The sequence below is a fragment of the Stegodyphus dumicola genome, chromosome X1, assembly GCF_044657685.1.
Source record: "Stegodyphus dumicola isolate Sdum_Otavi_A_Nest chromosome X1, ASM4465768v1".
Lineage (NCBI taxonomy): Eukaryota > Metazoa > Arthropoda > Arachnida > Araneae > Eresidae > Stegodyphus > Stegodyphus dumicola.
The window spans coordinates 202737067-202760536 of record NC_140780.1 but is presented as its reverse complement, the minus strand read 5'-3'; the positions used below and the strand labels follow the sequence as shown (position 1 = coordinate 202760536).

The 23470-nt window shown below is 32.2% G+C and overlaps 1 protein-coding gene across 1 annotated transcript in view; it reads left to right on the top strand.

Annotated features, from left to right (window-relative positions):
* LOC118182025 (uncharacterized) overlaps positions 1 to 23470 on the top strand; it is a 153431-nt gene that overhangs the window by 12464 nt on the left and 117497 nt on the right. The window lies entirely within an intron of this gene.

Here is a 23470-nt window from a genome sequence, read left to right as displayed (position 1 = left end):
CAGGAATGCTGAGTCTTACCCACCTCATAACATTTTAATGTGCTAAAGGTATTTTTATTTCAATTAATTATTTAAATTTTTACTCTGCTAAAGGCATTTAAAGGTATTTTAAACTAAATTTCTTAATCCAACATTATATTATCAAAAATATTTTTCGTAATTTAGCAGTCAGTTTCTGATGTATGAATTGGCATTATAATTAAACATGAAATATAATAAGTCTGCGTTCTAGAAATTATTTAACTTTTAATGTCCTAATTAATTCTGTAACTACTTGCCAATAATATGATCTAGGTGTATCTGATGATGTTACTTTGTCATTGTGTATCTAAACAAAGCACTTATTTATTTTTCCACTTTGAGTTTCTAAAATAGCTGGAGCTGAATCTTAATTTAAAAAGAGTGAAAAGTCCTTGTCCTGCCTAAATTAATGGACATTAGTATAACATCATGACGCCCCCCCGTGTGTATAGAAAACCATCTTAAATCATCTTTGTTCAGGCGTATCCATAACTTCAACTACTTTTAAAATTTTATCAGTTTTAAGTCCCTTAAAAATTTTATCCCTTTCACAGTAGTATTTAGTGTATTATATTTTGATTTTACATTTCCTTGTAAGGATTCTGACTGCACGCGTCCGTCTATTTAGGCTACTCTCTCGTAAGCTATTATTACGCTCGGCCTTACTTATTAGGCCCTTGATAGCTTCGCAGTCTATTAACGTTAAGAGGCCAACTCTGTTAGAATCTTGATAGCTTCGACTATATCTCTTTAGTTAAGATTAGTTTAGTATTATTCTTAGTCTCTTAAGTTCAAGCCGAAGTGTCGACTTTATTGTACACTCCAAGACGGAGTTTTGTTAAACCTTAGTTGGAATAATAAAAGGCTAGTTTACCCTTCTATCTTGTTGTTTCCTGTCACATGAATTCAAGCGATTATTCGCTTATCAATTCTTCACTTCCAACAGTAACTTAGTATTACAAAGTGAGGAACACTACATCCTCTTAATTTTTACCTGAGGGAAGTTCGATAATCTTTACGTAAAAAGTTACCTTTTAAAATTTATACCTTACATGTCACTTCATAATCGTAGAAATATGGAACTTACGTCATTTCTTCCTTCCCTGTTGCGCTACACATAATAGAATAATATACTACTACTTTGACCTAAAAGTCTAACCAATATGACAAAAAAGGATATTTTTTTCACATTGTCAGACTTTAGTTCAAAACGGTTTTTGATTCTGATGTATACGTTTATATCACTTCACTGCAAAATATTATTTTAATTTATTCTTACTCCTTCCTGAAAAGATTTATTACCTTTACAATAGTATCTGTTTAAGAAATAAATTTTAAACCACTTAAAAGGAGCGTCTTTTTTTATACAGTTGTCTGAATTTGGATATTTTACCAATTGCTTTTCATAATCTCTAAATGCAAAGTCTTTATTTTTATATCATGATGTAAACATAATTATTAAAGGCACTAAAGATCATTTACACTATCCGATTAGAATGAAGCACTGTAGAACTCCAGATGTTCGAAGTAAATGTAATTATATACTATTCGGATACACAACCAATCCGGATAACTGGGTTGTTTATATCTCTAGGCTAAATACGTATTTAGTGTGATGTAAGTAAGAGAATTTTATATTTTTCGTTTACTGTATTTTATTTTTAAAAATATATATATTTAAAGATAAGTAGCAAGTGTACAAGATACAAAACGTATAATATATACTTTACTTGACAAAATTTAAAAAATAATAAAAAAGTATCTAAAGACACCAAGCGATATTCCTTTAGAGAGGAAACTGGCGTAATCTACAACATTTATTTAGTAGTATATGACTATTATTATTATTATTAATATTATTATTTTGAAAAAAAAAAAAAAAAAAAAAAAACACTAGTTATGGCTGTGCGGTGACTCACAGAATAAACACATAATAAATGAGTATTGTATAGCTCGTTACTGCTTTCCGTTATAAACAGACGGCATACTGGAGGATATACGCAAACTGATTTACATTACGTACCTATCCCAAGTTAATTTATTAAGAATTGTAAATAAATTAACAAAATTTTACTTGGCCTTAAATACAACAGTGGATCCAGATAATTGCAATTTTAAATACTTTAGAGTCCGGATGCCTGCATATTATACTTTATTTATTTAGACATTATATCATTCTCAAGTGCAGAAATTGTTTCTTTCAAACAGAGTAAAGCAAAGAAGGGAGCGCAAGACGTTTTTTATTACATCAATAAGCAGTGGAATGTCAAAAACGTCTTGGTCGTTGCAATTAAAAAATAAAGTAATAGAGTTAATTATTATTGACTGTTTTATATTATTTAACTATTTTGTGTAACGTATGAGAAGGGCTAAATAATATTTACTTCAAAGGAAGCTCGAGAGCATTCATAACGGAATCGCTCGTTGTACAAATACTTACTTTATTCGACAGATCACGTGCGTTGCCGTCTTTCCGCCCATTCATGACTGTAACAAATCTTTCTTTGGTGGGTTTGACGAAAAATTTCTGCGAATTATACAGATTACTTTTTGAAGTTAAGGGAAAAAAGAAAGGAAAAGAAAAGTGTTGTCAGAAGTTATTCTTCTGAATGAAACGATTTTTGGGTGTAGTATTTTAAGTATTCAACAAACCATTGTCCCAAAACGACGTCAGGAAGATCACTATCCACCCAGTGTGCAGTGTTCTGTACTTTTGAACGGCAGATCCGTGAAATCTGTAGGAGTGTCTAGATTTAAAATTTTATGTTGCTGGCTCTATCGCAAATGTTGTTAACCGATCACTAAAACAAAAATGTAACTAATTCAGACGTTTGAGGAGAATGCTGATTCTTTTTAAGAAAAGTGGATCAAATTCAACTGCATCTGAAAATTACTTAACTAAGGCTCCAGAAGAATAAATTAAATGTTATTTATTGCATTCGTTCAGTTTGCCAAGACTCCCTCAAATATTCCTTTAAACGCTTAATTTAAATATCGAAATAGTTGTATTGCCGGTGTATTGCTGAATTGCAGAATAATTGTACTGCACTAAAGAGATCCAAAAATTTCAACTAAATTTTGCGGTAGCGTTAGAGATCTTGATTGTCAATTATGATTAGTACCGTTATTTTATTGTGCTCTCTAAAACACTGCTTTTCAGAGGCGCTAGTTTGAGGGTGGTGATTTCCGTGACAGGTTTCACTGTCACCGAATACATTTCCATTACATGTGAATTACTTTGTGCTGTAATGAATGCTATGAATTCTTTATGTTTCTATAACTTCCATTAGCTTAGTAAATAGCGTAATCTCTTCTAAGTTAAGTTGTAACTTTCTATCTCCAGTATCTTTCTATCACATTTAATATTTTTTATTGATAATTATAACTAGTGAATCAATCATACGCTAATTTGCTACGAGCGTTGACAAAATAATAAGAATCCGTTATTATATATAAGGAATGCATGCAAATGCATGTCATTTAGGAGAACTGAACTCTTAACTTCCTTTTCTCTTTTATAAAGCAAGAGATAAAAAATTTTATATTTCTGTATTGCTTTAAAAAAGTTTCTACATTTAATGCTATTGATATAAGTTATTGCATAATGTTATTAATACAGATTATACTAATTAATGTTTCGCCCAACAGTGGCCGAGTGGTAACGTCGCTGAACACTGGTAGTTCGGTACGAGGTTCGAATCCCGCGAACGGGCTGGCTGCATGGGTGTTTTCGTGGTTTTCCTCATGTGTAACGTGTATACGAGCCAGTTTCCCTCAAAACATTCTCCACGAAGGCATCCCTCCCTTAAGGCGAGATAGCCCTCGAGTGCTTTGCCGTAATCTAATAAACCAAACCTTATTAATGTTTCATTTCAGTATGAGAAACAAAGAGAGGTATTCTTCCAGATTTACGTTAATTTTGGTTAGATGATAACTTTTAGAAACAGTTTATGAAACAAATTTCGAGCCTTCAAAAAAAAAAAAAAAAAAAAAAAAGTCAGTCATAAAAATGTACCAATATATATACCTAAAATTAAGAAATAAATCTTCAAACGATCAAAGTTACCTAAGATACAATTATTTAATATTTTGGAGGACCACATAAATCTCTCATTAAAATCACTTGGGCATATTAAGTTTTTGAATGCAAATTTCTGAAAAATTCCGCGTATGTTAAAAAAACATCTACTATACTATAGAAGCATTGGTTTAAAATTATCTTTCGTAAAAATGATAAAACTTGAAATCTCCTATTTAATGATATTAGTTCTTTTAGGCTCCAAAATTTGGCATTTTTCATTATATGGAAATGTTTAATTCACAAAATTTTGACAATTATTTTCCTAGGGCTAGTTTTTGTTTATTATGAATTGGTTACTTCTTTGCAAGGTCTTTAATAGGTAGGATAAGATAGACTTACTAATTAGAGGTTCTTCTTAGAGAAACCCTATAAAAATTTAAATATCTGTTCATATTTTTTTTTTAAATGTGTTGTCACATAACCAAACCTAACAAGGCTTGAAACCTTATCTTTCAAATGATTCTTTTCTTAAACTGTAACCATGGTCGCATCTTCAATCATTTAAGAGAGATTTAATTGCGTTATTTCTTTTTTGAAACCCCCACAAGAAAAGACAACAATCTCCTCTTTTATTATCATCTTAGTCACCATTCGTATCTTTTTATTTTTCAACCATTTTTTCAACTCATATCAGCACACAAAATTCATTCTTTAAATCTTCTTTTATTAAGCTAAGTAACCGTATATCTTTGGCATTTCTGTATTTTTGCCAAATATCGCTGAGTGAAAATTATTTCAAAACGTTTCAAAATAATAGCACTTAAGATTTTCTGAAAGTAAATTTACTCTCTCATGTAATAAAAACATTTACTTTTTCTATTAAATCTAGTAAGTATTATTAATGCTAATAAAATATTTTTCTTAGCATTGGTAATTGAACTACATCTTAATATTTTTCTGGATTTAAAACAGAGGATCTACATGGCAAAAATATGCTTCTAATAAAACATTTTAATGCTTATCTTATTAATATCCACTTAAATTCATTTTATACAATATTATTAATGACTTTAGTAACTTATTTTCTATGTTTTAAAGAGATTCGTAGCTTCATAGAGCTTTCATTTACCATGCTTTCTGATATGTATTTATCTTTTCATGGATGGTAATGTAGATTTGATGTGTATATGCACAATAACGGACTACTTTCCAATGAATACAATGCACGAGTTTCGTAATATTACGATCGTTCAATCAGAAACTGTATATAACTATTTTTTAATCGGTAAATACAAATTAAGTATAATTTGCATATGTGGCTGATAAATGCAATCTGTTTTATTTATCTAGCTGTTGAAACAATTTTATTGCCTCACAAAATGTATATATTATTTATGCCAGTTTTTCTCTGTGTTATTTGAATGAAGTCCTTGCCTGTTACAGCATAAACAAACTCTAATTTTGAGTAAAATTTAGTAATTTAGTAAAACTACGAAAAAATAAAGTAAAAATAAAAAGTAAAAATTTAGTTAAAAGTACGAAAAATACGCTTTTTTTTTTTCGTTCCTTTTGTTTGACAAAGTAATATTTGTACGTTGCTCGATAAAAATCAAGTGTAAAAAAATTATTAATAAACGTAAATAATAAATGTTCTATGTAAATCACATTTAAGCATAATAAGAAATGAAATTTGTAGCATATAACAAATATTGCACGTCTTTTCATTATAAACACCCCAGCAGCTATAAACTTCTCTGTAGTAAAAGCATATTTCTCTGTAGTAAAAGCAGATTTAGCACGAAGCTTTTTCCAGTACTGTTGATGCACTTTGGATCTTTTTGAACAATAACGATGCGTATGAAATTTCGTTTTCTTTCGCGCAGTTAAAGAATGCATGAATTAAAATGTTATAGGGAAATAGTAAGCCGTGGTTTGGATACAATGTAAAAAAATTTCTACTGCCATACTCTCCTAAGCAAAAGCTCATTTTTCATCTATCTAGCAACGGAAGAGGCTAATTAAAAGAACTTTTGGCTTCACTAGACGAGTGGAACCAGGTCTCATACCGAAGGCTTATTATCCGCTTAATATATGTTAATTAGATAGTTAGCATAAAGGCCGAAAGGCTCTGGACAGGTTATTATTATGAGTAATCAAGAGTTCTTTCGCGTTACACCGAAAAGAAACATTGAAACGAATGAAGAATGACAAATTGTTTTTCCATTTTATTTACACTGCTTTCGAAAAATGATGATAAAATTCGGTACAATGTATTCGAGGTAGGATGGATGATAAACATTAAGCATAAGAGAGATTACTTTTTTTTTTTTCGGATTTAATGGAATTCGGTTTCTTAGTTTCTTTGTTACGTTACAAAACATAAACAGAAAGAAAGAAAAGAAAATTAGCATTTGTGTTTAAGTGTGTAAAACTGGAATTAAACAGAATAGTAGAAAGTTATTTCTGAAAAAGAGTCAATAAATTTAAAGCTGGAAAGGAAGTTTATCGAGAAGGAAAGAAATTACGTTTGATAATTTCCCTTTTAATGTAATTCAAATTTTATTATGTCAGCAGAAAAATCGTTTCAAAAACAAAAGCCTTAAATTTGGAAAAATTCATGCAAAAAAAAAAAAAAATAGTTTTCCCTTTCAGTGGAAGTCAATTTGATGCCTAGGTTATGCAGAGCTTTATTTTGTTTCTTTTTCCTAAATGAAATCTATATAAAGTGATTGAAATTTTGAAGATATAAAAAAGACAAATTAATGGAAAAGGAGAGAAAATGGTTTCTTTAAACGGGCGGTTAACTTTATCAGTTGGTTTGCTCATTAGTTGAACAGAGAACGATTTTTGTTTACTATTAAAAAAAAAAAAAAAAAAAAAAATGTGTGGGTGGTTTTGGACTTGGATCAAATTTAGTGTGAATGATAATTATCGGGCTATCTTTAAGTAGTAAAATTCGAAAGTGTGAATAGTATTTTGTTACATCACGGTGTTTAAAAACTACTATATAAAGAGATTTAAATGAAAATGGAGGCCAGAGCCACTCCCTTGTGGAGTGGCATTCTTTTCTCCCCTTTTAAGGGTTCATGACCGATTTTCTCCCTGAGTCCATCAACTGTTGGTCGCTAATTGAAACTTGTTTTCCGCAACAGACACTGATTGAACGAATAATGAAAAAAAAAAAAAAAAAAAAAATCATCGAGTGAACCGCGTATTTTGTTTTTGTTGATTTACGTTGCAGAAGTCAACATAACGTAAAACAAATGCATCCAACGTCGACTCCGCGACCCTTCAGACAAATCTGCAGGTATCACTTGAGAAGCTTCAGGCGAGAAAATAACTAAGACAAGTTACTTGAGTTGATTTAAACTTGACCGTGAAAATAAGTTATCAGGTGTAATTTTTTCCAAGGTGTATGAAATATGGAATTTATTTTTAAGTTTATAACCGCTATAATGATTCTGTTTGGCACCCCCTTAAAGCAAAACATCTTTCAGCATGTATTCTTTGCTATACATTTCCACGTCTGTGATTCCGTACTTTCATTTTATTATGTTGCAATTATGTAAAAGTAGATTTAAATTAAGCTCTGTGTTGTTTGACAATTAAACAATAACACTTATTTTAATATTAAGACCAGGATAAAAGAATGTTAAAGTAACACATGCCATTCAAATGACCAGCCTTCGTCAATAATCTGTCAGCATTCCAATGACACTCACTAAGTATATAAGGGGAACATGGCGCCATATCTTTTAGTAAGTGAAAAAAATGCTGTTACATTAGTAATAAGAAGCAAAAAGCAAATATTCAGATATATTTTAATCTCGAAAAAAGTGCCACTGATATGAATAAATTTATGAAACAGATCTATAAGGATAATTGTCTTATCTCGTTCATAGATAATCAGGTAATATACGCAATTCCAAAGTGATTAGAAAAGAAATGAAGATGAAGCTTGTCCTGGATATCGGATTTTAATCAGAAACTCAATGCAAAAGTGAGAATATATTAGTTACAGGAAAAAAGATTGTTTGAGTATGGTGATGATTGCTGATGAATTTGGTGTTAATCAGGAGACTTAATTTGTGCACATTCTTTGACGCCCAAAAATAGATCGTATTCGGTATGCAAAAGATAAACATCGAACTTGACAGAGAAATAATAACTTCTTAAAATCTAGTTTTGCGGAGGATAAATCGTAGTATTTTTACTATGATCTGACAAATCAACGCCAGAGTTCAGAATAGAAGTTATCATCATTATCAAAAAAGGAAAATAATTAAAGAAAAAAAAAGAAAAATCCTTATCAGAAATCAAAAGCGAGAACAGTATTGTTACCTTTCTATAACAGCAACGGAATTATTTAACGAGAATTTGTTCCTTTGGATAAAATGTCAATACAAATTATTTTGGATCACCTATAGAGAATAATCTGGAAGTTCGACCTTCAGCATGTGATAGTTGGCTCCTTCTTAACCATAATGTACCGGCTGATGGAGCAAAAATAAAATGTTTGAGCCCAGCCGTCTGTGCTGCTTCTCTGATTTATCCTCTTGTGGTTATTATCTGTTCTCAAAGCGAAAGTTACTTTAAAAGGGCGCTTCTTTGACGGCACTGAAAGCATCCGAACAGCTGTAGCATTGAATCTTTGGGCGATACCACAAAAAGACATGTACAAGTCCTTCCAGGGCTTTGTCAGATCGTGTAACTCATTGTATCAATACAAACGATATATTTTGAATAAAACACAAGTAATGTTTTCGACTTTCTCTTATTTTTCGTTATATAAGTTCAATCTCATTATTTAATTATCAGAATGTATATTCTGGGGGGGATTTAATCATCAGTTTTAAGAAGCTGCCTTTTGCATCAAGGTTATTTGAATCAGTTTTAATAATATTTCAAAAGTCATTCAAAATAAGTAACCTCTTTGCTGCATTCTGAAACATTACTGTAATGCAACGAAAGCCTGACATTATTTGATTATAACACGCATCAATTTAGCATATGCACGAACATAAACAAATTTAGTTTCATATATGTTTATACAGTAAATAAACACGATCAGTTTATGGTAGTTTTATCTGATTTTTTAATTAGAAGAGCGACTCCCGACATTTATTCTTCCTCTGAACCCTTAATAAAACATATAGAGCAAGTATCCCTAATGTTCTCCTTTAGAATATATGATCTCTTCATTCTGCTGGAGTATTTTCTCAAGTATATGTATATATTACTATTCTTTTATTAAAAAAAAGTAATTCATAAAATAAATAGACTACAATGAATAAGGACAGAAAAGTATAATTAAATTAAGTCTGATTATTATATTATTTATTTCGGTTAAACATAGTGATAACACACGCATTTAAACCGAAACACAACATTGGCTATTTAGATGTAATTATTTTCGTACTAAATTTAAGACAAAGACTAAGGAAAGTAAGCAAAAACTAATAGCGTCCATACTTAAACACAAAGTTAATTTAAACGACGTCATATATTTAATTTAAATGTTAATAAAAAAAATTAGGCAATAAACTTGAGAAGATAGACCTAAATTGTAAAATACATCATTATTGATGAGATTCTAGAGCCTGATTCTTTCAGCTCAATTTTTTGAAGTCATGATCAGATTTGGACAAGTCTTAAATCTAGAGCAGCATCTAGTTTATTGTGGTGAATGTTTTTAATATACGTGTAAGATGAGAATGCTGTTTCCGAAAGTCTCGTGTTTTTTAATTGCAACTAATATTTTAATGTGTTATCACATATTTCTTATTCCTTTTTTTTTTTTTTTTTTTTTTTTTTTTCAAAAAGAAATAATATGCACTTTTCTAAACATGGACATGGACACTAAACATGGCCTTCAAGGAGAAATCTTTTAAATTTTTCTTTCCCAGAGATGTTAAATTTGAAACTGCTTTAAGGAAATCTTCATTGAAAGGATTCAAATTCAAATTTTTCTCTTCACTTTTCTTGGAAATCAATGTTTAAAAGACCCTTAAAGTTCTTTTAAGCAGCTAATTACATTCCCTTTGACTTCGTTTGCGAGTTGAGGATCATTTTCCGATCAGACGTTGTAAAGTGCCTCAAGTATTTACAGCTGATTTATTTTTTCAACATCAACATATGATTCCCATAAATCTAACTTTCTGCTCATAGGATCTATTTAGTGCGACAATCTAAATACAGTTATGAAACAGTTTGGTAATCCTGACATGAGTTCATTTATTTCTGAAGAAAATCAAATAAATGTGCTAAATCCTTGAAGCCTTCACGGCCAAATTTAAAATTTAACTGAAATTGGTTATCTTTAAAAGCACTCGAATCTCTTGTCTTGAATTAAAACAGTATTTTCCCTTTCGAGAACCTTTTTGCTTCTGTATACAAATGCAATATATTGTGTATGATATCCATGGCTCATAATGCTCTGTTTAGTCTGGAGTTTATTGCATTGAATTTAATGAAATTAATAATTTTTATACATTCGATGTCTCTCAGTGACTATGGGAAAGGTTTGTAAATGCATTCTTACGTATGGATGTAGCAATAAATCCAACCTACGAGGGAAGAGTGAATTCTTTCACGCACCTCGCTCACCTGTGTAACATCTTACCATAGACTTGTCTCTGTCTATACGAAAATCATAGCAGTCAATGTCCTTTTCACTAAAATAATCCATTAATGACATTAAAAATGTTCTTCCCCGTACATCTTTCTGTGAAAAGACGGAACATTAAAAAACTGTCTTGTAAATTTTACCTTTTATATATCTTTTTTTAAAGCAAGATTGAAAGCATCAGATATCTCTTTGATTCTTCGAGAAGCTGTACTGTCTCAAATTTGTAAACACATTTATCTCCACGCATACAGTGCACGCATTTAATACAAGAAGCTGTCAAAAGTTTCAGCCATTACATGATTATATATGGTTATTATATGATTATGTATGTTTATTATATTGTTTCAGCCATTTTATATTTTATGACATTTAGCGGTACGACAGTTTATTCTGCGGGACGCTTCAAACGTATTTTCATTGTCTGTATTAGCTGATAATGGATACGATTTTACATTAGGAATTTTAGATAGTTACTGAAAAAAAAAAGGTTATTCCTTTTTGTTTATAATTAGGATATTTGATTTCTAAATGAAGTAACAGTAACGAATGGTACATACTTCTTTTTGATGAAACCCCTCCGTATACTGGGATATTTGGTTTCTAAATGAAGTAACAATACCGAAGGTTATATACTTCTATTTGATGAAGCCCCCACACTTACTATAGAGAGGGGATTAGAACTGTTTTCGTGTCCTTTGAATGAGAATACTTTTTCTTCTGCGAAGGACCGCTGTTTGAAATTTTCTTACTTCTGGTTGGCCTACATCTTATTAGAATAACACTGTATCCCAGCCTTCAGCTGTTTGGCTTACAGATGGAAATACTTAGCGCAGATGCCACATTACAGTTATATCCACGTTAGTTTCAGTTCTGATCGAAAATCTACATTTTAACCACTTATTCATATTTATATCAACAAAAGTTTCCATATAACAATTCTAAAAGAATAAAAGGTGCCTTTAAACAAACTCTGTACTCTCGGGTTTGAATTTCAGTTGTAAAGAAACAGAACTATGTACTTCACCAATGATTCACTCAGTATTGAAAATAAGGTTGGTTGCCAGTCGTTTTATTACAGTGATAGAGAGGTGGTGAGAGCAGCTTCATGCTCTGCTTTAGGAATCGAGCAATATGATTTTTGTGACTAGAGTTAGTTACAAAAAAAATTATATTTCTTTTGTGCGCATTTTGATCAATAACGGCCACAGCGGAATCCTCGCAATTATTTGACCTTTTGTTCGATGACAAATTAAAACTTTCAGAACATTTTGCTTATCTGCCAGCATTTATTATAACTGATAATTTTTTTCGCGTACCCCTGCCATCGCTTATCCTCAGGAGTAAACGTACCACAAGTTGGGATCACTGAGTTAGTATATCATTCCTTTCTTCTGAGAATTTTATCTCCTTAGCAGACCGGTTTAAATCCCCAAAAGAAAGAATTCGCCCATCCTCAGATGGTACAAAGAGGGGGTGGGATGTTCATTCCTTAAATGTTTTTAGCGCTTGAAGTAACTAATAATGTTTTTTCAGGAGCGAAATAAACCTCGTATAATCCTCACAAACATGTACGGGAAATAACGATTGTGCATGCAAATTCTTAGTCTGAGATAAAAAAAAAAAAAAAAATAATAATAATAATAATATAAATAAGCATTCCACAGTATTTTACTGCATACTTTTAATCTGCAAATTTTTAGAACGATATTTGTATAAATCAGTTGTATGTAAACGAGTAAAGCGAATGCTTGTGGTATAGCTTAAATATCTTAGAAAAAGCCAAGGTCTTTAAATTTTAATCTTGCTTGTTTTAAATTTAAATCTTGCTTGTTTTTTATCGCGTATCTTAAATCAAAGGATTATTAGGCATATTTTTATTTTATCTAATTATTCAATTATGAAACAAGTTAGTTGTATGATATTTTGTCATTCAAGATGCTAGAAAGGGATACATATGGTCTTTTCTAGTTCATATGCATCGATTTCTTAGCATTTGTTTTATTGCAGGCCAAATTGAGCAAAAGCATCTTTGGCTTTATTTTCGGTCATTTATTTAATTTTTAATGTGTTGACTGAAAAAAATCGTAATCTTTAAATTCAGAGTAAAATCTTATAACTACTTTCTGACCTTACTGATCGTTAAGCACTTGAAGAAACTGTCGTTAAGCACTTTGAGAAAAATATTACTGATCCTTACTGATCGTTAAGCACTTTGAGAAAAATATTGTTCTTGCTTACACAAATTTTCATCAACTTTTGAATAAATATTTACCTTTAATATCACTTTTTAAATGGTAAAATTATTGTATTTTTTAGGGGGAGATGGCTCTATCTAGTTTTTAAATTGTGCGCTCAAACACCCATTTACATGTTAGATTAATAAAAACATATTAATTTTAGTAATACGGTTTTATAAATAAATATATCTCATTAGTTAAGTCGTGCGTATAAAATTTTTAATAATAAACTGCATTTATTTTTAATCAAAGCTGCATTAGTAGTAATGCCACACAAGAAAGGAAATTAAAATGCATTTCAGTTGTAAATATGAATACTGAAATACCATATAAAGCTATTAAAAATCTCTAAGAAGGAAATGTATATATTGTGATTGTGACTGTAATTTCTTGATCCTCTCCTGCAGTATATGACATTTGCTACCTTCGGTGTTCTATATTGCTGTGAGTTTTCTTTTTTTTCTTTTCTTTCTTTTTTTTTTTTTTTTTTTTTTTTTTTTTTAAGTAAAGGGCAACATTTTTCTTTTTCTTGCAAGTTTGAATATTTGAAACCTATAACAACATAAACTTAATACGGACCTCGATTTTAAATAAAATTAAGAATCGATATATTTTCCCCTTGTATTGAAATACAAGCGACTAGAAAATTGCTGTGAGGGAGGGGAAAAAATTTCTCATTTCACGCATGGAAAAGAAAAAACAGAATTCTGCAATCAGATTCTGTTGAAGATAAGGCGCACGAATACTTATTTGCCTTACAATGAAATTGAAATCTCTCTTTTTCTCGCAAGATAGCCTTTTCTTCAAAACAATCACATTGTTATCTACATTAAAACATCTTCTTGGGTGGTTTTGAAGGAGCACGTTTCCAGAAACAATGTTTAGGGTATCCACGATTGCCATTCTTGAAACGCGATCATTGAACACTCTATAGAGACATTAGGTATTTTTTGGAAACAGGCAAGATGGAAAATGAGCAATCGCCTTCGCCGGGAATCGAATCACGGACCTCTGGAATACCGGCCCAGCGTGCAGAACCACTACACCACGAAGGCACGCTAGGAAAGTGGGAGAAATACCTTATAACTCTAATCAAATGCGTGCCTGGTAAATCAAATGCGTGTTTGGTAAGTAAATAAATTCCAAATGGTATTATCAATAACTAATTTTTGTTAATATCTCAGCAATGGCGTATTTATATTTGTATTACCTTATAAAGCAAATTGTTGTTTACAAACAGTGTTTGAAAGTTGCCCCCAAACATTTTCAGTCGGATATAGTTTCCTGATGGCCGCACCGTGACATCAGTTATTTACTCTTCAAAACCAGAGGCATGCCATGAGCAATTACCTTGTGGAAAAATCCCATCATTACCGTCCATTGGCGTTCTAAACGGAATTAAAAGCTCATAGATGATATGCTGATGATACGTAATGCCATACATTGATTGGTTATGACACTGGCATATTTGTCATTGTATCCAATATATGCTCATATTATAATTCCGCCTCCTCCCTTACAAGTCCTGAAACATTTCTTAGACCTTTGGCTTACCTCATGACAATAACATGCATTACCATCAGAATCGTAAATGGTGAGTTCTTAAAAACAAATCATCCTTAAAAAAAATTCTCATCCTTAAATCTCATCCTTAAAAACAACAGCTTTGTACTGTTATGTAGTTATATTATTGCATTTTTGTCGAGCTTAATCTTAAATTTTATTTTTCCTTTCTTATCAAATGGTCTTGCCTTCGCTTCGTTTATGCCTGTTCTTAAATTATTAGTAAAGTCTGCTTGGAATACTTTTGCTGGCCACAGAAGAAACAGCTTGCTTGGAAGTCACATTTTTTATAATTGATAGATGAAACACTTTTCTTTCATTTCTTAAATTCAGTATAGATTTTTCGTATAGTTCTTTTATTATTTTTTAACCTAACTTTGTAGATTTTGCAACAGTCTATTTTTGCTGCCTTTTGTAAGAGCCGGCAAATCTCTTAATTAACTAAGGAGTCTCCCGAAGATTCATCTATCAAGATATAGCCATTTTTTGGTTCTTTTTAGATTTGCTACTTTTTGGTATCTTAACGCAGCACGCATTTAATAAGTAGAAAGCGATTTCTTGCTTCTGTAGTGATTTAAGGGAAAATTTGTGTCTTACCATTTACGGTATTTATTGTGAAGTTTGTAATTATTATTATTATTATTATTATTCCGTTGGATTGTGTACTCTTAAAAATATGAATTAATTTCTACAACTTATTCATTACTTTACAATGAACGCCTGTATTTATTAAAAACAAATCATAATTTAATCACTACATCTTGCTAATATCAGCTACTCAAATTAGGAACTGAAACATTTGAAATATTTAAAATTCTATGCAATCTATAATTCTGTCATTTTAAGGAGAATGTTACAATAATAGATACTCATAAAATAACAAATTTTTGTTCGTATTTTGCTATTTAAACATCACCGTAATAAACGCCCGAATAAATAAAATTTCTTAGCAAGTAATTTAAAGTTCATCGTATTTATAAGGGGAGTAATTATAAAATAAAGTAAGATAGCATATCTATATAGGATAAACTCTTAAAAAAAAAGGTTTATTTAGCCAGTAAAATATTTCGTGCTGGAGATAAATAATAAATAATATGGATTATAGGTACAGGCCAAAATAAAAGTAACAAATAAAAGTACAAATAAAGTTTAGTAAAAAGCGAGAAAAAGTAACAAAAAAGAAAAAGATAATAATTTTTGGTCCAGAAAAAATATTCCTTTTCTGTACTTCATATGAAGATTAGTGAAATTTAAAAACTGAAAACATTTCTAAACACTGAAAACCTTGCATAGTACACATTACCACACTAAATAATGACTTCAGGTCTTAAATAAATACTTTTTTACGTCTCAATAAAATAATTGTAATCCCGATGAGCCTCTCTAAATTATATTGCAAGCATGAAGTCAAAGTATATTTTGCATTCTAATCTTTATTATAGCTGGCATGGATTCAAATTTGCTACTATCTTAAGCTATTATCACAAGTTCACCACTTAAACATCATTTGTATCAATTTTTCTTACGGATAAAACATGCCTCAGAAAGATGCTGACAAATAGTGTTATCAGTTACAAAAATTGGTCATTCAACACGTTTTAGGGAAAAGATGTCTTGAGAATTAAAGATTTATACTCTTAAATACTAAATACGAAACTCGTCAATTTAAAATCTGTGCGCATGCAGTCAGGAATAAAAATTGCTATTTTCCCCCTTAATATATTATTAAATAAATTCGCACGATGAATTTAATGTTGATCTAAATACTATGCATACATTATTAATTGATTTATTTTAGTGCGATGAAATCCTTTTTTTTTAGTGATTTAATTATTATTTTTATAGCTGAAATTAAGGGGAAAATCATTACTGTGAAAGAATATGGAAAATGAATTATGTTGTTCAACAGGCTATGTTAAAGATGTGACGAGTAAGATGCTCGTTAATATTTCTATTTTTTACTATAATACGAATATCCAGACCCATGATTACAAAGTAATTAAATTGAAACTGATACTAAACTTTCGGTCTTGACATTTTTCTCGCTATTTTCGAAATTCATGATCATTTTATATACCGACTCTGTGAAAGAAGTTTTGAAAAAAAAAAAAAAAAACCGCAATGAGACATTTATTTGAAGTACTTTGAATACACCAAACACCTCGGCTGTGGAACATTACTTTTAATACAGCATTCGCTTATACTCTTCAGAAACAATAATAATTTTAAAAAAAATATTCTCTTCGATGCTCGGTGCCATTAACTTCTGCGACCAACAAAATGATCAAGCTTAAGTTAATTAATGACTACTAAAGAACGATTTCTCCTTCCCAGTTTACCCGGAGTGTAACAGCTGGGAACTTTCAAGGCCATTATGAAATTATACTGATGACCCCATCTATTAAAAAAAAGTAGCTCAATAGAAGCAAATAACAAAAATAAAACGTGTTTTATTTATTTTTATTTATTATTTGTTTATGTATTTCATTTTTTGACATCAAAACTTCTCGGACGATAGATGAATCTGAAAATAGTGGTTTAAATGAAGCTGCTGGAACTCATGAGTTAACGATAAATATGAGTTTTCTTTGAACAGTTTTCATTCATATTCAATTTGAAAAACATGTTTTACTACTTTTTAATCATAATCATGTTTATTGCTATTAATTTACTATTTTTAATGTGAGATTACCTATAATCAAAATGGTGCATATATTTTTATTTTAGAGTAAATAACATGTCGCTGGTGTGTTTTAAAAATTCAACGAAACAGAGAACTCAACTAAGTTGACTCTATTGATTCTTATAAAGGATTTGTATGACGGTTGTGTTTATAAGGACGTTTATTACAGTTTAGAAAATGATGCGTACAAATTATTTTCCTTTTTTTAAATGTATATGCATAGAAAGAGAGCATAAAATATCATTTTTCAGAGCTGGTCACAGCATTAAAAAACAAAATGGAAAAATTAATTTCATTGAAGTTAAAAAAAATTATTTGAGCCGTTAAAAACATTATTTATATGTAAATGCTTGTTATTGTAAATGTTTGGTATCTTTAGGCAAACGTTGAATTTAATGAACTGGCACGAAGCTAAAAAACTTTTTATATTTCAACAATGAATCGAGGAAGACTTTACTGATAACTGACACATAGAATCTGTTTAGAATATTAGAAATAATATGTTCTCTGTCGCGTTTGCTTACTAGAACTTTACTTCCACGAACGCCCTCTGGCGAAAGAGACTAAAAGTAGTCAGTTGAACGGCTGACGCGTCTAACAGATGTATAACGATAGACCGTCTCCGTATAAATTATGCTTGTAATCATTATAACTTGTAAATATTTTGTAGATATCTTTCATATGAATTAAAATTTCTTAAAAAGTTTATAGCTGTGTTGCGCAGTAAATCGAAGTTCATCATAGAGACAGATACCGAGAAGAAGGAAAAGCAGGCAGTTCAGGGCAGCCCTATTTAGAAGGTAAGTGAACTTTCACTTATCTATTTAATGATCAAAAAATTTTAATAGTGCAAAGTTGATAAAATTTTTTAACATGGCGCCCGAACAGGGACTGCCAGTAACTGCGGTTTTCCTAACTATTGAAACTGTCTAAATTGATATCAGTTATATAGACAATACATAAGCATAAATAATTAGTGAATTGCTGATAGTTGTTGAATTGTTGAATATTAAATAATGACGGAATTCATCGATACATTGAAAAGGAAACGCGGCCACATAAGGGCTGCCGTTACAAAATTAATTGGCCGAATCGAAACTGAATTACCAAAAACAGAAGTGAATGCAGAGGAACTAGAAATTTCTTTAGAACTCTTAAATGAAAAATCGAACGAGTTAAAACAAATAGATGCCGATATAGAAAAATTAATAAACATAAAGGATCTAGACCAGGAATTAAACGGTGTTGACGAATATCGTGAAAGAATAACTACATTTAAATACAAAGCTAACAAAAAATTGAAAGAAATTAATATAGAACAACAAAAATTTAATGTGTTACGAAGCACTGAACAGTTAAGTGAAAGTATTATAGAAAACGTTAAAATCGAAAGTCATAATGTGAAGCTTCCTAAACTTACGATTCCGAAGTTTTATGGCGAGAGCTGCGAATGGCTGACATTTTGGAACACTTTTTCATCAGCCATACACCAAAATAAAACGCTTGACGCTATAAGCAAATTTAATTATTTGAAATCCTTTTTGGGAGGCACTGCTTATAACACCATTGACGGTTTCGATTTAACCGAAGAAAATTACGAAACTTCAGTTAAACTCCTCACAGAAAGATTTGGAAATAAAGATGTACTGATCAACGCCCATATAGATAAATTACTGAAAATAAGACCTCTAAAGGATTCTAATGACATTCAAAATTTCCGTAAGTTATTCAATTATATACAGAAACATATTCGATGTCTTGAATCATTAAATATGACCTCAGAAACATATGGAGCTTTATTAACACCTATTTTGCTTAAAACATTGCCCGCAGATTTGGTTTTGGAGTATAATAAAACAGTTCGGAAATCAAATTACGATTTGAATCACCTAGTGGAATTTCTTTCTGAACAGTTAGTTGCGCGGGAACGTACATTCCAGACGGTCCAGCCAAAGGCGGCGCCGCAAAAGCATAACAAACTGAGTGAACCCAGACCTATTGCGAAACACACAGCTTCGGAGTTAACGAACGCAAGTTTGCGGGGGGGACAAACACCATGTGTTTTCTGCGACTCTTCTGATCACGAGTCTATAACGTGTAAACAAGCATCTTTATGGTCTACTGAGAAAAAAAGGGAGAAATGCAAAGCGAAAGGGATCTGTTATCGCTGTTTACGCCCACGGCATCTTAGTTTTATTTGCACTTCTAGAATAAGGTGTGAATTATGTAAACAACGACATGCCACTATAATGTGTTTTAAAACCGAAAACGGAGAAATTAAGGAAGAACAAATTGAAAATAAGGCCTTAACGAATAATTCATCCTATGAAAGCGTAATCTTGCAAACTTTAATTGTCAATGTTTACGGAGATGGTGAAAGCAATTTTATACGAATAATTCTGGATACCGGAAGTAGCAGATCATATATTAGCACATTTCTTGCGGAGAAATTAAAACTAAAATCTTTAGGTCAGGAAAGTGTGACTCATGGGCTTTTTGGAGGAATAGAAAAAAGGGAAAATCACAACAAGTATCTGATTAAGTTAAATAATCTAGAAACAGGATTCACATGCGAAATGGAAGTTTTGAGCCAAAAAACCATATGCTCACATATTCCAAAATTGGAGGATAGGGAATGCTTAAAGAAACTAAGAGGTTACAAAATTTTTCCCAGTGATGTAACTAATGAGAATTCTTGTTTATTTGAAAAACACCCTAACGAAATACACATGCTTGTAGGAGCAGATTATGCCGGAAAACTCTTTACAGGGGAAACAAAACACGTAACGGAGAGTTTAGTAGCGATGAATACACACCTTGGTTGGACTATATTAGGGAGAACGAAGGTAAAGGGAAAGAATTTTAATGAAATTCTTTTATCACTACACATTAGTGACAGAAAAATTTGTGACTTGTGGTCTCTTGATTCTATCGGAATAACTGAACCAGCTCTTTCTCAAACAAAACAAGAAATAGAAAAGGCTACAGAAAATTATTTCATCCGTACTTTAGAAAGAGATGACACTGGAAGGTATCAGGTATCACTGCCATGGCTTCAAATTCATCCTGAGTTGCCTGATAATAGAATCCTTGCAGAAAAGCGTCTGAAGTCTTGCGTGAAAACCCTTCAGACAAAGAATTCCTTAGAAGCCTACGAAACTGTTTTAAAGGATTGGGTAGAAGAGAGAATAATTGAACCTATCGATATTTCGGAGGCAGAAAAGATCAAAGGGCATTATCTGCCACATAGACCCGTGTTTCGGGAAAATTCGACTACCAAAATTCGACCAGTGTTCGACGCATCTGCAAAGGAGAAAAATTCGGTATCTCTGAACGACTGTCTGGAAAAGGGTCCTAATTATCTTGAATTGATCCCCAAAATTTTGATAAAATTTCGAGAGGGGAAGTATGGAGTAATTTCGGATATAAAAAGAGCATTTCTTCAGATAGGTGTGAACCCAGCGGATCGAGATTTTCTCCGGTTCCTATGGTGGGAGAAAGGACAGCCTGAAAAACTGACTATATATCGGCACCGAAGGGTTGTATTCGGCGTAAACGCCAGCCCCTTTTTACTCGCTGCCACAATTAACTACCATTTGGAAAATGTACCAAAACATCATCAGGAAATAGCTTCAAAGCTAAAGAAAGCCATGTATGTGGATAACTGCGTAGCGAGCGTGGAATCAATTGAAGAATTAAACTCATTTATCAAAGGATCTAGAGAAATCATGGCTACTGCAAAATTTGACCTAAGAGGTTGGAAACATAATAGACTTAAAAATGAAACTTCAATTCTAAACCTTTCTGATAAAGATTATGAAGATGTTGTGTCAGTATTGGGATTGAAATGGGACTTGTTTGACGATACTTTGTCTTGTCACGTAAAATATGAAGAAAACCCTGTATTGAGCAAAAGATCTGTTCTTTCCGAATTGAGTAAAATCTTTGACCCAATTGGGTTTACTAGTCCAGTTACTCTCATGCCTAAACTGATTCTGCAAGAGTGCTGGAAACAGAAAATTAACTGGGATACTAATCTGCCGAATGATCTAGCAAGGAAATTTTTCACATGGTCATCTCAGTTAAAATATTTGAAACACATCAAAATTCCTAGATTGCTTCCCAAAATAGACGAAAGTACCACTCTGCATGTATTTTCGGACGCAAGCAAGGACGCGTATGCGACCTGCATTTTCCTTAGACACAGCGGTGAGAGTGGAGTCACTTGTCAATTGATACAATTTAAAGCAAGAGTTGCTCCGCTAAAAGCACACACCATACCTCGACTAGAGATACTCGCTTGCACTATTGGAGCCAGGCTCTCTCATACAATAAGAGAAGACTTGAAACTAAAAGAGGTTCCAGTTTTTTACTGTGCGGATTCCAAAAATACCCTCTTTTGGATAAAACAGAAAGAAAATTGGTCCACTTTTGTAGCCAATCGAGTAAATGAGATTCGAAAATTGAGTAACTCAGATCACTGGCATCACATTCCCGGAAAGTTTAATCCTTCGGATTTGCCATCTCGCGGTTGCTCTGCAAAAGAATTGAGGAAATCCGAATGGTGGAAAGGACCAGATTGGATTTATCGACCTCCAGAAGAGTGGCCTATTGCAGATGGAGAACATCCTGACTTCGATATAGTAAATGGAGAGAGAAAACGAACTGTGGTTTCAGCCAGCAATAACACGAATACAGATAAATTTAAACTTTTTGACAATATTTCAAAATTTGAAAAGATCATAAAGGTCGTATCTTGGATCTTTAGATTCGTTAAAAATGCTACAACACCACCATCTGAAAGAACTCATGGGAGAATTTCAGTCGAAGAACTAAAAGGAGCTGAAACAGTGGTTTTCCGACTCATCCAACGAGAATCTTTCGAAGGATTGAAAGATAAAAGAATACGTGCTCTAGAACCTATCATGGACTCCAATGGCCTTATAAAAGTGAAAACACGTATCTTTCAGAGAGACGATGATGCTGACTTTCGTTACCCAGTTTTACTTCCCTCAGAACATCCATTAGTCTTAAAACTGATCAAATCTCAACATGAAAGGCTAAGTCACGCTGGAGTACAATTCGTTATGTGCGCTTTGCGTGAAAAATATTGGATCATAAAGAGTAGGAAGACCGTACGCAAGGTTATCCAAAACTGTGTACGATGTCGAAGGTTCGACTCTGATTCATATAAGATTCCTCAAGCGCCACTACCTGAAGACAGAATAAGAGATGCTTTAATTTTTGAGATTATTGGTGTTGATCTGACGGGTCCCTTAATTTTAAAAGGAGGCAAAAAAACATGGATCGTCATTTTTACTTGCGCAATATATAGAGCAGAGCTAGTCTCATCTCTATCAACTGAAAGTTTCCTGCACGCGTTCATGCGATTCATCGCTCGAAGGGGTAGACCTGTCACTGTATACTCCGACAATGGAACCAATTTTGTTGGATCAAATAATTTGTTTAAGACCATAGATTGGAATTCTATCTTAGAAAAGGCAACAGTTAAGAAAATTGAATGGAAATTTATTCCCCCTTCCTCGCCATGGTGGGGAGGGTGGTGGGAAAGATTAATTGGAGTACTAAAGAGAATTCCTCGAAAGGTACTAGGAAAATCTTCTCTGAACTACGAAGAATTGTTGACAATCATTTGTGACTGCGAGAGCATTATGAACAACCGTCCTCTCACGTATTTGTCAGAAGACATAAAGGATTTAAGAGCTCTCACCCCAGCAATGTTTCTAACAGAAATTCCAGAGACTGGAGTTCCTGAATTAGATCTTTTGGATTTTAAATCCATCAATAAAAGATACCTTTACAGAGCCAAATTGAGAAAAGATTTACGAAAAAGATTTCGATCAGAAATTTTAGGGCAACTAAAACAAAGCTCAAAATTCATCCGCGAACCATCTTCTGTGAAAGTTGGTGATCTTGTAATTGTGTCCAACAACGAAAAAAGGATAAACTGGCCCTTAGCTAGAATCGTGGAAATTTTTCCATCCCACGACGGACACATTAGATTAGTGAAACTGAAAACTGCACAAGGGGAGATTATAAGACCTACTAAGAACCTCATACCTCTTGAACTCAACTTTACACCTGAGTCGGATATGCTAGTGAGGTACAGAACTCGACGTATGACGAAAACTCAAAAGACTTGAACTACAGGTCAGTTGAGGTCCATCCTCTGTTGATACTGGACCTCAAGGTGGGAGTGTCGCGTTTGCTTACTAGAACTTTACTTCCACGAACGCCCTCTGGCGAAAGAGACTAAAAGTAGTCAGTTGAACGGCTGACGCGTCTAACAGATCTAT